This window comes from Euleptes europaea, chromosome 5 (assembly GCF_029931775.1).
Source record: "Euleptes europaea isolate rEulEur1 chromosome 5, rEulEur1.hap1, whole genome shotgun sequence".
NCBI lineage: Eukaryota > Metazoa > Chordata > Lepidosauria > Squamata > Sphaerodactylidae > Euleptes > Euleptes europaea.
The window spans coordinates 57917084-57930283 of NC_079316.1; positions in this window are offsets into that span (position 1 = coordinate 57917084).

Sequence of the window (13200 nt, forward strand, 5' to 3'; positions counted from 1 at the left end):
TTGCTATCTTGCCTGAGAACGACCTTGGACTGTTTAAAGATGACGCATACCGCCTTGCCTGTGACCCAGATCTTGGACTGATTAACGACAACCCTTGCTGCCTAGCCTGTGATATGTAAGAGACCCCAGCCTGCTTTCTGGACTACTTCTTAGACTTTGCCTTACCCCTGCTGACCCCACTGTTTCTGTGCAGCAGCCAGGCTGCAGAAGCCTCGGCTTCTGTACCCTACACTGCTTCCAGCCACGCCCACTCTCAGCTCCCTCTGCACCATGCTGCAGTAGCAGCCCCGCCAGCCAGCCCGGCCAGTACACTTCATGAGTCGTCAGTACCCAAGAGAATGCCTAGACTATTCTCTTGAATACTGATTGATTGCTGGGATGGGTGCAGATAGGGTAAGTAATGGTCAGCTCGGAGTCCTGATTAAATCACTTTAGGGTGACAGAATGGACATTAGCTAGCCCTATTGTCCAGCCAGGCCCACCTTATGGCCAGGGGAAAAGTTCAATGGCCAGCTGCCTTCCTGCCCAGTCTTGACGCACAAGATGGATCCCAAAACCCTCCGAGAGGCATCCATTTTGTGGGGAGCAGTGTCTTGATCTGATGCCAGTCTTTGACCCCCGTGCCTTCATGGCACCCCTTATCAGGAAAAGGGGTCCGACCATTTACAAATTAGACTGATGGGCTCCCTTTTTGGCCTGTTAGTCTTGGTGAGGATATGCTGTCTGCCCCTACCCCAACTCTGAGAGATGTCATCATGTCCCAATTTGATATAAATAAATCAGCATTTATTATTATTATTATTATTATTATTATTATTATCATCAAAAGATCAGTCAACATCAGTTTAACAGCACAATTTATATAAAAATATAAAATTAATGCACATAAATTTAAATTCATAACCTTATTGTGCTGTAATTCATTATACATAAAAGTTATTAAAACATTTGGAATATTTGCTTGCCTTATGGACAAGGTTTCAGCACAGAATTTGGCCACTTTAGAGGTGGTCTCATCAGAGCAGTCTTCAAGGAGGAGACGTGTAGAATTTTCTAGATCTTCCTAGGAACTTAGAGAGAGTAGGGATGACTATATTTTCTGTTTGGTGTGATAAGTTACCTAAAATTGCTAATGCCTTTCAATGAAGTCAAGACCTTATAATACATCACTGTATATTAGCTATCATTGGTAACCTTTAATACAAAGATCGTATGAACTATTGTACTTGTTTAGGATCAAACTCATTCAAACGGCTATCCCTGACGTCAGCCTACCTTGTTTCACCTATCTATTGCCACTTACTGAGGGCTATCATGGTTGTGTGTTTTTCTTATAAATATGCACCTACTACACCAACTATAGGCAAAATTATTTATTTTTAACACTCAGATACAGAGCTAGGCAAGTGGTATTTCATACAGAGCAAGCTTCAGAAAAAGTGTGTGGGTGTTTATAAAAACAGAGATGTGTTAAGTCAAATGGTTTCATTTCACACGCAGTGTAAGAGCAGGGTTAGAAGATATGAAAGGCTTTTACAGAATTTAATCGTGGATACAGATTGAATAGATATAAATAGATAGATGACTCCTATCTGGCACATTAGTGACTAACTGCATTTTAGTCCAGCAAAAGCTCTTATGGACTAGACAGCCAACTTCTTCAGATGAGGTTAGGGGATTTTCACTATGGAGTTATTGTATGTAGTGGTGGTGTTTTGTTTTTGTTTTTTAAGCAAATCAAAGAAGCCATAAAATGCAGGAAGTAAAGGTGGAAATCTCATTATGTAAAGATAATTTTTTTTCTTGATTAGATCTGAATTATACACAATTATATTTCATCCTGTTTCTGTATTTCATGGCTCCTTGATCCTGTTCCCCCCCCCCATACCAGTACATAAAATCACTGCATAGTAAGAAACCATTCACTGCCCAGTTTGTCTCCAGACCCCTGAAGAAAATGGATGCTTTGGATGGTGGACTCTATAGCATTGTACCCCACTGAGATCCCTCTCCATCTCCAAATCCCCAGGAGTTTCCCAACCTGGATCTTGCAACCCTCCCCTCCCCCCATACCCCACTAGTGGCCAGAGAGGACTTGGCAACCCTAGTAATCAAAGAAGGAACCAGAATAATTCTATTAGGGCCAGAATTCATTTGTTCAGTACACATTCAGTAGAGCTACTCATAATAACATGGATGGACACTTGCAACACTGATTCTAGCTTTCCCTGGTTCAACAATGATGGTTAAAATGAGTTATTTTATTATGAGGGACAAAACTGCACCAGCCAAATGTGTTTGACTTACTGACAAATAGGGGGGGAAAAGAAACAGAGATCACAATTTGCTACTGAAGTGATGTTTTTCAGGGTTTGGTAGTTTTCTTTCTGACATATCTCAGATGACAGATTGTTCTTGTATTGCACCGCTGACTACCTGATATTTACTGAATGGCTGGAAATTAGGAGATACACTCTCTGTACTAGAGGGATTCAATAATTTGGAAATGTTTGATTTAAATGAAATCACTTTGCAGACAGTTTGGAATTTTCTGTTTGTTCCTATCTGAATGAGTTCCTATTTATGAATGAGATACCTTCAGAAGTCTCCATACCTAATTAGCTCTTCTTTTTCTGCGACTAGTAATGCTGCTGTTGCCATGGCCTTATTTTAACTTCTGTTTTAATTTCTGTAGGTGATGTCTTGAATCTTTAATTAGGATAGATGGGAATTTGTTTGGTTCCCTACATATAATATCCTTTGCTGGAATGCTCTCTCTGTTCTTCTAGGTTGTTGACCCTCTCAGTCAGTGCAAAACTCACATGTAAGCCTACCACCTGCTGTGCCAAGTCCTACCATGCCAGGATTTAGCAAATTGAACTGAGATCCAAAAAAAGCATGAACACTCAAAGGAAAGGAAAACACTACAAGTTAGCAAATGTCTCCCTCCCCAATACACACTGTGTAAACAAAGACTCAACTTCCTACACATGCACAAAAACCCAGATAAGTCAAATCACAAGCTTTTCATTCCATTCCAGTTCCTCCTTCTCCCCAGCTGTTCCACATTTTTAATGTTTTAAAAGAAATGAGCTACTGTGAATTATATTAAACCTATATAAGAAACAACAACAAACATGCAAATTGCGTAAAACCTGAAACATGCACAAGATATATTTACCAGATTTCCATTTGCCCCTTTGTTCACCTCCCTCCACACTCCCCGATGATATGCTCTTTATCAAATGTCAATATGAGTAATTTTTCATCTGCAGTTGTGCATAAAAGATCCGAGTCTCATCAATAACACCTAAGTTTGCATGCGTGAAGGTGGCAGAGGGCAGACACAAAAGCATGGCAGATTTAATTTTCAGATCACACAAATTTCCATTGCTTCCAAGGGACAAAACCAGGCACAATCTTTAATTTGTATCGGCTGTGCTTATTTCAGACGCCTTTGTATTACAAAACTGGGTTACAAAAATAAATAAAAAGACTGGAGCAAACTCCAGGGAATCCTTCCAAGAGGTGTATTTCTTTTTGCAGAGTCAATTTCAGACATAAAACCCCGAGATATTGATCATCCTCAACTAAATGAACTTTCAGATTTATTCGGAGCCATAAATGATGCTGTGATAAATAGGAAAATGATATATGGATTGACCTTGCATAAAGAATTGTGTTAAGCAAGAAAATTCTTTTTCTACAGTAAGAGAGCAAACCTCCCCATTGGCATTTGGAGCCTATCGTCTACGCAAAGCAAAATATGCAGACTCTATAAAAGTCTATATGTATATCCTAGATCACAGTGAAGTTAATAGCAAAATCCCTGCTGGGTGCAATACACCTAGGACTTCTGTGCATGAATGATTCTGAATTGCATGCATGCATACAAATCTAACAATCACCTGTGAACACAGGTGAAAGGGGCTGATGCTCATATCCAGAAGGGCTTCCCCCATTCACTTCAAAGGAGGCAACAGATGGTATGGTGCCCATTCCATTATGTGTCCTCTTTTCAATGAAATATACAGACAATTTTGTATGCCCACAAGCTCCATGTGCAGATCATGATACTCATAAGAATTCGACTGATAATTTCTTGACAGAGTGCCCATTTTTCTTAGAGGGGAAGGAAATTATCATTGCTAATTTGCATATGTCTGTTTATGCCATTTGGATGAAATCTGAACTAAAAGATCTGCAGCTGGAAATTTTTAGACACACATGCTTATAAAACATCAGGAAGGTTTGAAACAAGACTTAAATGGAAAGTTGTATTAATCGGTATTCTGCATTTCTCTGGCCAATGAGCCGAGGAAGTCAGCCCCCACTCCCTCCTCCATTTATGGGTTTCCTGGGGCCATGGCGGCTCTGCTCGCCCAGCCAACAACCCTCCCCCATCCCATTCTGGGCTGAACAGGGCTGCTCCGGCATCGCTTGCTTGCTTGCCCAGCCAGCCACCTCCCCCATTCTTTCTGGGCACAGTGAGGCCCGAGAGGCCTCATGCGCCCAGCCAGCCACCTCCTCCTGTACCTTTCCGGGTTAGGGTTGCCCAGTCCCTCTTCGCAATTGGAAGGAGATTTTTGAGGAGGGCGGGGTTTGGGGAGGGGAGGGACTTCAATGCCATAGAGTTCAATTGCCAAAGCGGCCATTTTTCTCCAGGTGATCTGATCTCTATCAGCTAGAGATCAGTTGAATTAGCAGGAGATCTCCTGCTACAACCTGGCAGTTGGCAACCCTATTCTGGGATCAGCGAGGCCCAAGCGGCCTTGCATGCCCCCCAGCCACCCCCATCCCTTTCTGGGCACCACAAGGCTGCTCGGGCCTTGCTCGCCCACCCAGCAACTCCCGTCCCTTTTTGGGTGCAGTGGGGTTGCAACACTGCACGATCCCAGCCACCTACCCTCCCCATTCTTCTTTGTCTTTTTCTCCTTCTCTCACCCTCTCTTTCATTCTCTTTCTCTTTCTTTTTCTTTTTTAAATAATTTTTTTATTATTTTCAAAAAAATTTTTTAACATCCATTTAACAACTGTTATAATAACAATCATAAACGAATATCTCTGTAATGTTGTTAAAAATACATAGTAATGAATTAAACAATGACTTCCCCGTCACCTCCCTCTGCTTCAAAATAGATTAATGTATTTCTTACGTTTATAGTATTGACCCTAATATTAAACAAAAATCTAATAGCTAGTCATCAGAGAATACCTAACTGGTCAATTCAATGTGTAACCTTCTAATTTCCCTAAATGTAATTCATGTTCACAATAAATTCTCCATACCTCCCATTCTCCCATAAACTGTTCATTGTCTCTTTGGTTTATCAATGCAGTTATGTCCACCATGTAGAGTTGACAGGGTGGGAAAATTCCTGGAGATTTGTGGGGTGGAGCCTGGGGAGGTAGGATTTGGGGAAGGAGCCTTGATGTGGGGGTATAGAAATGGCTGCTCAGCCCCTTAAGAAATCGAATGAAGATCTTATTCATTTCCTTTACATGCAAAATATAGAAACTGAAAACCATGCATGTGCATATAGATGGAGGGGGATGGGTGCTGACCCCCTCAAAGTACACAAAGTACAAAGGAGAGTACACAAAGCCACCAGCAACCAGGAGAATACAGGAGGAAAACATGCTAGCAGTTGGACCATACTGAGTACCATATAAAGACAGCAAATAGTCCCGGCCTTGGAGAGGCGGGGGGGGGAACTTAGAAAGAAAGCAGTCCAGCCTCAGAGGAGGCTGTTGCCTGATGATGAGCAATAGTCTGGTCCACCATCAGGAGTTGCTTGGTCTTAGGGTTGCCCGCTTCTGGTTGAGAAATTCTGGGAGATTAGGGAGTGGATTTGGGGGAGGCTGAGGTTTGGGGAGATCAGGGTTCTCTGTAGGGTAAAATATTATAAGAGTCCACCCTCCAAAACAGCCATCCTCTCCAGGGGAACTAATCCCTGCTCCTGGAGATCAGTTGCAATTATGAGATCTCCAAACACCACCTGGAAGTTGGCAACCTTACTTTGAGAGAAGCCATTTAATCTAGAAGGCACTAAGGATAAATGTTCAAAGGAGACCTCCTCACCTGGCTCCTTGCAGCCTGTGGCTGGGGGAGGGGGAGGAGATTGTTTCTCAGCTTGTCATTCTTTAACACGGTTTTCTAATAGCCCTGTTCTTTTCCATAAAAAATTTGAAGTCTTCACAATCAGTAATTCTTTCTTCATTATTTTATAAACATACCTTCATTATTTTATAAACATATTTTATAAACATCCTCTTTCCAACAGCAGTTTGTCACACGTAAATCCCTTGCCCTCCCAGCTGATTTTTGAAACCTTTTTGTCATGGTAGGAAAAATCTGAAATGCAGGAGTGTACTTTAGTGCAACATAAACTGTCCAATTTCTCTTAATCTGAAGCTCCATAAAGGTCCCATTCGCATTTGCTTTAGCAAATACTGATTCCAGCTGGGCAGTCTATCTTACAATTGTCTCTTACATGTAGTCCTGTGAATTATTCTATCTTTAGCTACTTTGAGACCCAATTATCTACTTTCACCTATGCTGCTATACTCTTTGGAAACCTTGTAAGCCTTAATAAAAGGGCCTTTACTTAATATTTCTTATATCAAGTTAAATTTCTTATCTTTTTGTAAAAACCGCTAATTTTACTATTTATTTTATTAGATTTTTATCTTTTTCCCTGCCAGAGCAGGGCTCAGTTGTGTGCAAGACATGGATGAATGGTGAAATGATATCTTGTTTACAGATAACCTGTATGAAGTTCATCGTTTTAGGGGGAAATGTGTAATTTGTACTCTGATGCTCAAGCAACCGTGATACTTTTCATTATTGGTTTGAGTTCAGTTGGAAATCTAGTTAAGGGAGGAATCTGCTTTCATATATTAACTAATTGGCTGGTGTAAATCAAAAGGGCTATCCTGAGAACCAAGGATAGGTATCACATCCTTGAATCATAGAGTTGGAAGAGACCACCAGGGTCATCTAGTCCAGCCCCCTGCACAATGCAGGAAATCCACAAAGAGGCACACAAAAGATATTAGCTTTGTCTGGAAAATTCCAACAGATAGAAGAGAGGGTTTGGCTTATGGATCAAAAGAGAGTAGTGTCACTTTATTTGGGTAACTTCATTTCAGTTTTAGGGTACATTGAAAAGGTAAAGGTAGTCCCCTGTGCAAGCACCGGGTCATTACTGACCCATGGGGTGACGTCACATTAAGACATTTACTAGGCAGACTAGGGTCGTACAAAAAAAAAATTGGTAAATTTCAAGTTCAGGTTTATTGGGCACAATTTTTTTTTTGTAAACCTAGAATAAGCTGAATACCCATACCAGTAAAGGGGTATTTTGGCTTTATTACTGGGTTTACCGGGAAAAAAATTGGGTCCATTTTAGTCTGTGGGGATTTTTTCAAAGCTCCTGTGGGGTCATTTTTGGACAGGGAGTCACCAAATTTGCAGCATAGCTGCAAGGGACTCTCCTTACATGGACATCGAAGTTTGGTGAATATTGGGACAGGGGTCCAATTTTATAGGCTCGCAAAGTGTCACCCCCATCCTCCAGGCATTTGTGAGCTGAGCTGTCCATCTGTTGTCAGGTTCAGAAGTTCCACATTGCCAAGGAAAGAGCCTATTGGCAGGCACCTCAAAGTCTGGGCTCCCTTCATATCTGGGGCACATAGCATGATGTCCATGCAAATTAATTTCCAAACTGAGGAAAACAGCTTAAATGCAAGAAAAATAAGGCACGGAAAAAAAATCTTTTGGTGGCAAATGACATCCTGCGATCAGTCCTTTATTATTGTCATGGTGCAGGGAAACAAAGCCTCTACTCAGGGCGACCTTCAGTTTGAGAACAGGTTTTCAGGGGTGGTAGTGGTGATATCGGAGCCAGTTGAAGTCATGACCAAGGCAGCTCTTGTGAAAGAGATTGCTCATCCATGTCGGTGAGCAGTCTTCTTCAGAACGAAGCCTGTTCAGCAGTTGTTGAAGCTGGTGCTTTTTAGTTGGAGAGTATATCCCTATAGATGGGACTGGGTGAGCCCCACCTTTTAAATGACTCTTCTGCCTCCAGACTATCCTAATCCATATCACTCCACTGAATGGTGATAGATAGTTTGGTCAGACCTTACACAATCCTTACCTCAAAAGTGTCCCAACTATGGGGCCCTAACAAAACCAGTCAAAGATAGAAAATGGGAGAAAACACAGAGCTGTGCATCTGAGCAAAAGTGAATAGCCAAAACCCAAAAAAGCTGAATATCTATCTGAATATCTGCTCAGCTTTTTCGGGAATCACCTATACAGCTTCAGGCAGATAGCCAGGTTTGGGTATTCAGTCAATCCGAAGCCTGAATATTGCTGCAACAGTTAATTTCCGGTATATTTTCGGTTTGGACAGACTATGTTTACAGGGTGATTTGCCATTGCCTTCCACAATCATCTGCACTTTACCCCCAGCAAGCTGGGTACTCATTTTACCAACCTCAGAAGAATGGAAGGCTGAGTTAACCTTGAGTCGGCTACCTGAAACCGACTTCTGTCGGGATCGAACTCAGGTCATGAGCAGAGCTTTGACTGCAGTACTGCAGTTTACCACTCTGTACCACGGGGCTCCTTCAGGGTACATTAGATTTTGTGAAACCAGAATGTGTTCATTGCATTTTTTAACATTTTCGCTTTGCTGGAAATGTTGTATACAGGCTTCTGTTCTTTCTTTCATTGTAATTTATTAAGTAATATTTACATTTTTATTACATCTATGCTATTCTGTGGGCCTTCTGTAATCTCACAGAAAAACCTCCTGTGGTCTATGCTAACTTGAGACTTAAGAGGTATAAATAGGTATAAGATAGAAAAAGAGCTGCTGGAACTATTGTTTAAAGCCTTTTGAATAGGGCTGTCAACAAAAAAAATTCGGTACAGTTCGGATTCGGCCGAATTTGACCCTTGTGGGTTCGGTACGTGCCGAAGTCCGAACTCCCCCGCTTCGGATCCCCGGTAATTCGGGGGGATCCGGAGTTCGGGGGAAAATTCGGCCCCAGCGCGCCTTCAGAGGGATTCCCTGAAGGCGCGCGGGGGCCCTTTAAACTGACCTGTGCCTCCCAGCTGGGAGGCGCAGATCAGTTTAAAGGACAGCCCGCCCCCCTTCAGCGGGCTCCGCTGGAGAGGCTCGGTGTGAGAGATCCCCCTCTCTGAGTTTGCTTCTCCAAATCAGTTGCTCAGACGTTGATACAGAAACAATCAATTTATTGAAGCCTTCAGGAGATGAGACAGGCACAGGTAGAAAGTTGCAAGTGAGGGGCTATACGGGTTTACAGAATATATTGACTCCAGGGCACTGGGGCACTGGGGTTCACACTTATTGTTATGGGAAGTTACAAGCTTGGCATAATACAAAACATCAGACGGATCCCAGGAAGTCTGGTGCGGCTATCACACTTCCAAGGCCGCATCGGCCTGAGGGAGTACTGGCAGGAAGAACAGCGGGGGGGGGAAGATACATGGGCCATCAGGCCTGGCGCCTGAGACCAGAAGGTGTGAACTGCTTTTACGAGTTCACTGATAACACAGCAGGTGATGGAAAGCAGAGACACAAAGACAGAGACCCTCACATTCTGCCCCCCTTAAGGCCCCCCCCCGGGGTCCCCGAGAGGACGAGGCTTATCGGGATAAGCGAGGTGGAATTCCCGGACTAAGCGAGGAGCCGCCATGTGGGGTGCGGCCACCCATTCGTCATGAGCGGAGCCAAGGTTTTTCCAGCGAACAAAGTAAAACAGTTTCCCTTTCTTCCATTTGGAGTCTAAAACCTTGGATATTTCCAAATGGGTGTCCCCTCCTACTACGGTAGGAATCTTGTGTGCGGGAGGGGGGTGGAACTGGGGGGCTGCCACATAGGGTTTGAGGAGGCTTATATGAAAGACTGGATGGACTCCTTTCAGAGTTTTTGGGAGATCCAGTTCCACAGTAACCTCGTTGATTACTCTGGTAATGGGGAAAGGTCCCACATAACGGTCGCTCAGTTTTTTGCAGGGGCGAAGAGAGCGGAGGTTTTTGGTGGACAGATAGACTTGCTCCCCCACCTTGAGTTCCCATCCCGGAGACCGGTGTTTGTCTGCTTGTTCCTTGTACTTGCTTTTTGCCCTTTCCAGATTTTTGAGCAACCATGGCCAGGTGGATTTAACCACCTGAATCCACTCCTGAAGGTCAGGGGTAGACTGGAGCTCTGGCGAGACGGGGGCAGAACCGAAAGGGCCGAAATCCGTCCCGTATATAACTTGGAAGGGACTAAAGCCGGTAGAGGAATGAGGCGCATTGTTATACGCATATTCGGCAAATGGCAGCAGGTCGACCCAGTCGTCCTGGTGGAAATTTACATAGCAACGCAAATAACATTCTACCACCGCATTTACTCGTTCCGTTTGACCATCCGTTTGGGGGTGATAGGCGGAAGAAAGGCCCTGCTCTTCCACTCCCATTAACTTTAGGAAGGCCCGCCAGAATTTGGCAACAAACTGGACCCCCCGGTCGGAGAGGACCTTCCTCGGGATCGAGTGTAGCCTGAGGACGTGTGTGATGAACAGTTTAGCTAAGCCCTGGGCTGAAGGAAGGCCTGCACATGGAACGAAGTGAACCTGTTTGGAAAAGAGGTCTGTGATAACCCAAAGAACCGTTTTTCCCCGACTCGGAGGTAGGTCGGTGATAAAATCCATGGCGATGACTTCCCAGGGACGGGAGGGGCTCTCAAGCGGTTTGAGAAGCCCTGGGGGTTTTCCCATCCGTTTCTTGGCTGTGGCGCAGGTGGGGCAGCTGCGCACATACAACTCTACATCAGATCTCATACCGGGCCACCAGAATTGTCTTCGAACCAGGTGAAGCGTTTTTATGAAACCAAAATGACCCGCTAGCCTGGCACCATGTACAAGTCCCAATACTTCCTTGCGAAGAGAGGAGGGGACGTACAGTTTCCCCCCTTGCACCCACCAAGTGTTGGTACGTTCCAGGCCAGTGGGGAGGAGATGATGCTCCTCCTCCTGCAAGGAGGCGTCCCGGAGTCGCTGTTGGAAGGCTTCCGGAATGCCTTTGAGTGTAGGGGGGGTCTCCGGTGGTCGGGCTTGGGACCGGGTGGTGACGGCTAAGCTAGGAACTTCCCCTCGCTGCTCGGGAGTGAACAGGGAGTCGACTGGGCGATCGAAATCGTTGCGGTACTGGGGAAGTCGTGACAAAGCGTCGGCTAGGGCATTTTCTTTGCCAGGGACATGTCTGAGAGTGAACCGGAACTTAGCGAAAAATTGGGCCCACCGAACCTGTTTGGCATTGAGTTTTCTAGCCCCCTTGAGGGCCTCAAGATTCTTGTGATCGGTACACACTTCGAATGGCAGTTCGGCCCCTTCCAAGAAGTGTCGCCATATGGTAAGGGCATGTTTGACCGCTGCTGCCTCCTTCTCCCAAATAGCCCAGTTGATTTCAGACTGGGAAAACTTCTTGGAGAAGTAGGCGCATGGTCTCAACCGTCCCCCCTCATCCCTCTGCAATAGGGCCCCGCCCATGGCTACATCCGAGGCATCCACTTGCACCACAAAAGGCTTGGTGCAATCTGGGTGAGCCAAAACGGGTTCGGATGAAAAAAGTAGCTTCAAACGTTCAAAAGCTCGCTGGCACTGGGGGGACCATTGCAAACGGGCTGAGGGAAGCGCGGCGCTAGCCCCCTTGTCCTTGGTACGCAACAGGGCAGTGAGGGGAAGCGCAACTTGGGCAAAGTTAGGAATGAAGTTCCGGTAAAAATTGGCAAACCCCAAAAACTGCTGAAGTTGGCGGCGGGTAGTGGGGGGTTCCCAGTCCTGCACTGCCTGGACCTTGGCGGGGTCCATTTCCAACCCCTGGTGGGAGATCACATACCCCAGAAATGTAATGGAGGGTTGGTGGAATTCACATTTGGACACCTTAGCATACAGTTTGTGCTCCCGCAGCCGCTGGAGCACCTCTCGCACTAAGCGCACATGGTCTTCCATGGTTTCAGAATAAATGAGGATGTCATCGAGAAATACCACCACCCCCCGAAACAGCAAATCATGCAAAACCTCATTAATTAATTGCATAAAGACACTCGGAGCCCCCGAAAGTCCGAACGGCATGACCAGGTACTCAAACATCCCAAAACAACTGGAAAAGGCCGTTTTGGGTTCGTCTCCTTCTTTGATGCGAATGCGGTGGTAGGCTTCTACCAAGTCCAGTTTGGTGAAGATTCGGCCCTCCTTTAATTGTGCTAGAAGGTCAGGAATAAGAGGGAGGGGGTAAGCATTAGACTGGGTGACTGCGTTCAGTCTGCGAAAGTCAATACACAGTCTTAAATCTCCCGTCTTCTTCTTTACAAAGAAAGCTGGGGCTGAATAAGGAGCCTTGGAGGGGCGTATGAAGCCCCTCGCCAGATTGACATCCAGATAGTCTCGCAACACTGTCTTTTCACTAGGGCTCATGGGGTAAACCTTTCCCTTAGACAGTTTGCCTTCCCCTACAATCTCGATGGCACAGTCCGTTTCTCTGTGGGGAGGCAGTTCGTCGCACTCTCTAACATCAAAAACATCAGTAAATTGCGAGTACTCAGAGGGTAATTGAGGAGAGATTGGGGCGGGGGACCCTACCAGTGCGGCGGCTGGAGTTCCGAGTACCCGTTCCTTGTCATGCAACCCACAGGGGTTTTCGGGGAAGGAAAGCACCCGTTTAACCCAATCAATGGAGGGATTGTGCCCCCTTAACCAGTTCATCCCTAACACCACAGGGGTTACAATAGGGGCGATGGTGAAATACAACCGTTCCCAATGTTCCCCCACGGACATAATCACGGCTGCAGTTCTGTGGGTCACAGGGCCCCGTTTAAAGTCACTCCCGTCCATTTGGGAAAAACGGAGGGGTCCCGGAAGCCGCTTGCGCCGAACACCCAACTTCTTGGCAGTTTCCTCATTTATCATGGTGCGGGCACACCCCGAGTCGACCAACGCGGGGACCTCTAATGGGGGACCCCCTTTGGGTAGGGACAGATGAACACGCACAAATACATTGTCCTCTTGGGCGCTTACCATCGGTGGAGCTCCTTGCACAACGATGGGGACGGTCTGCTGCGGAGCCCCCTCTACAGCAGACCGACGGCGTTTTTTGCCGGCTGTTCCCACTCTTCCTCCTCGCTG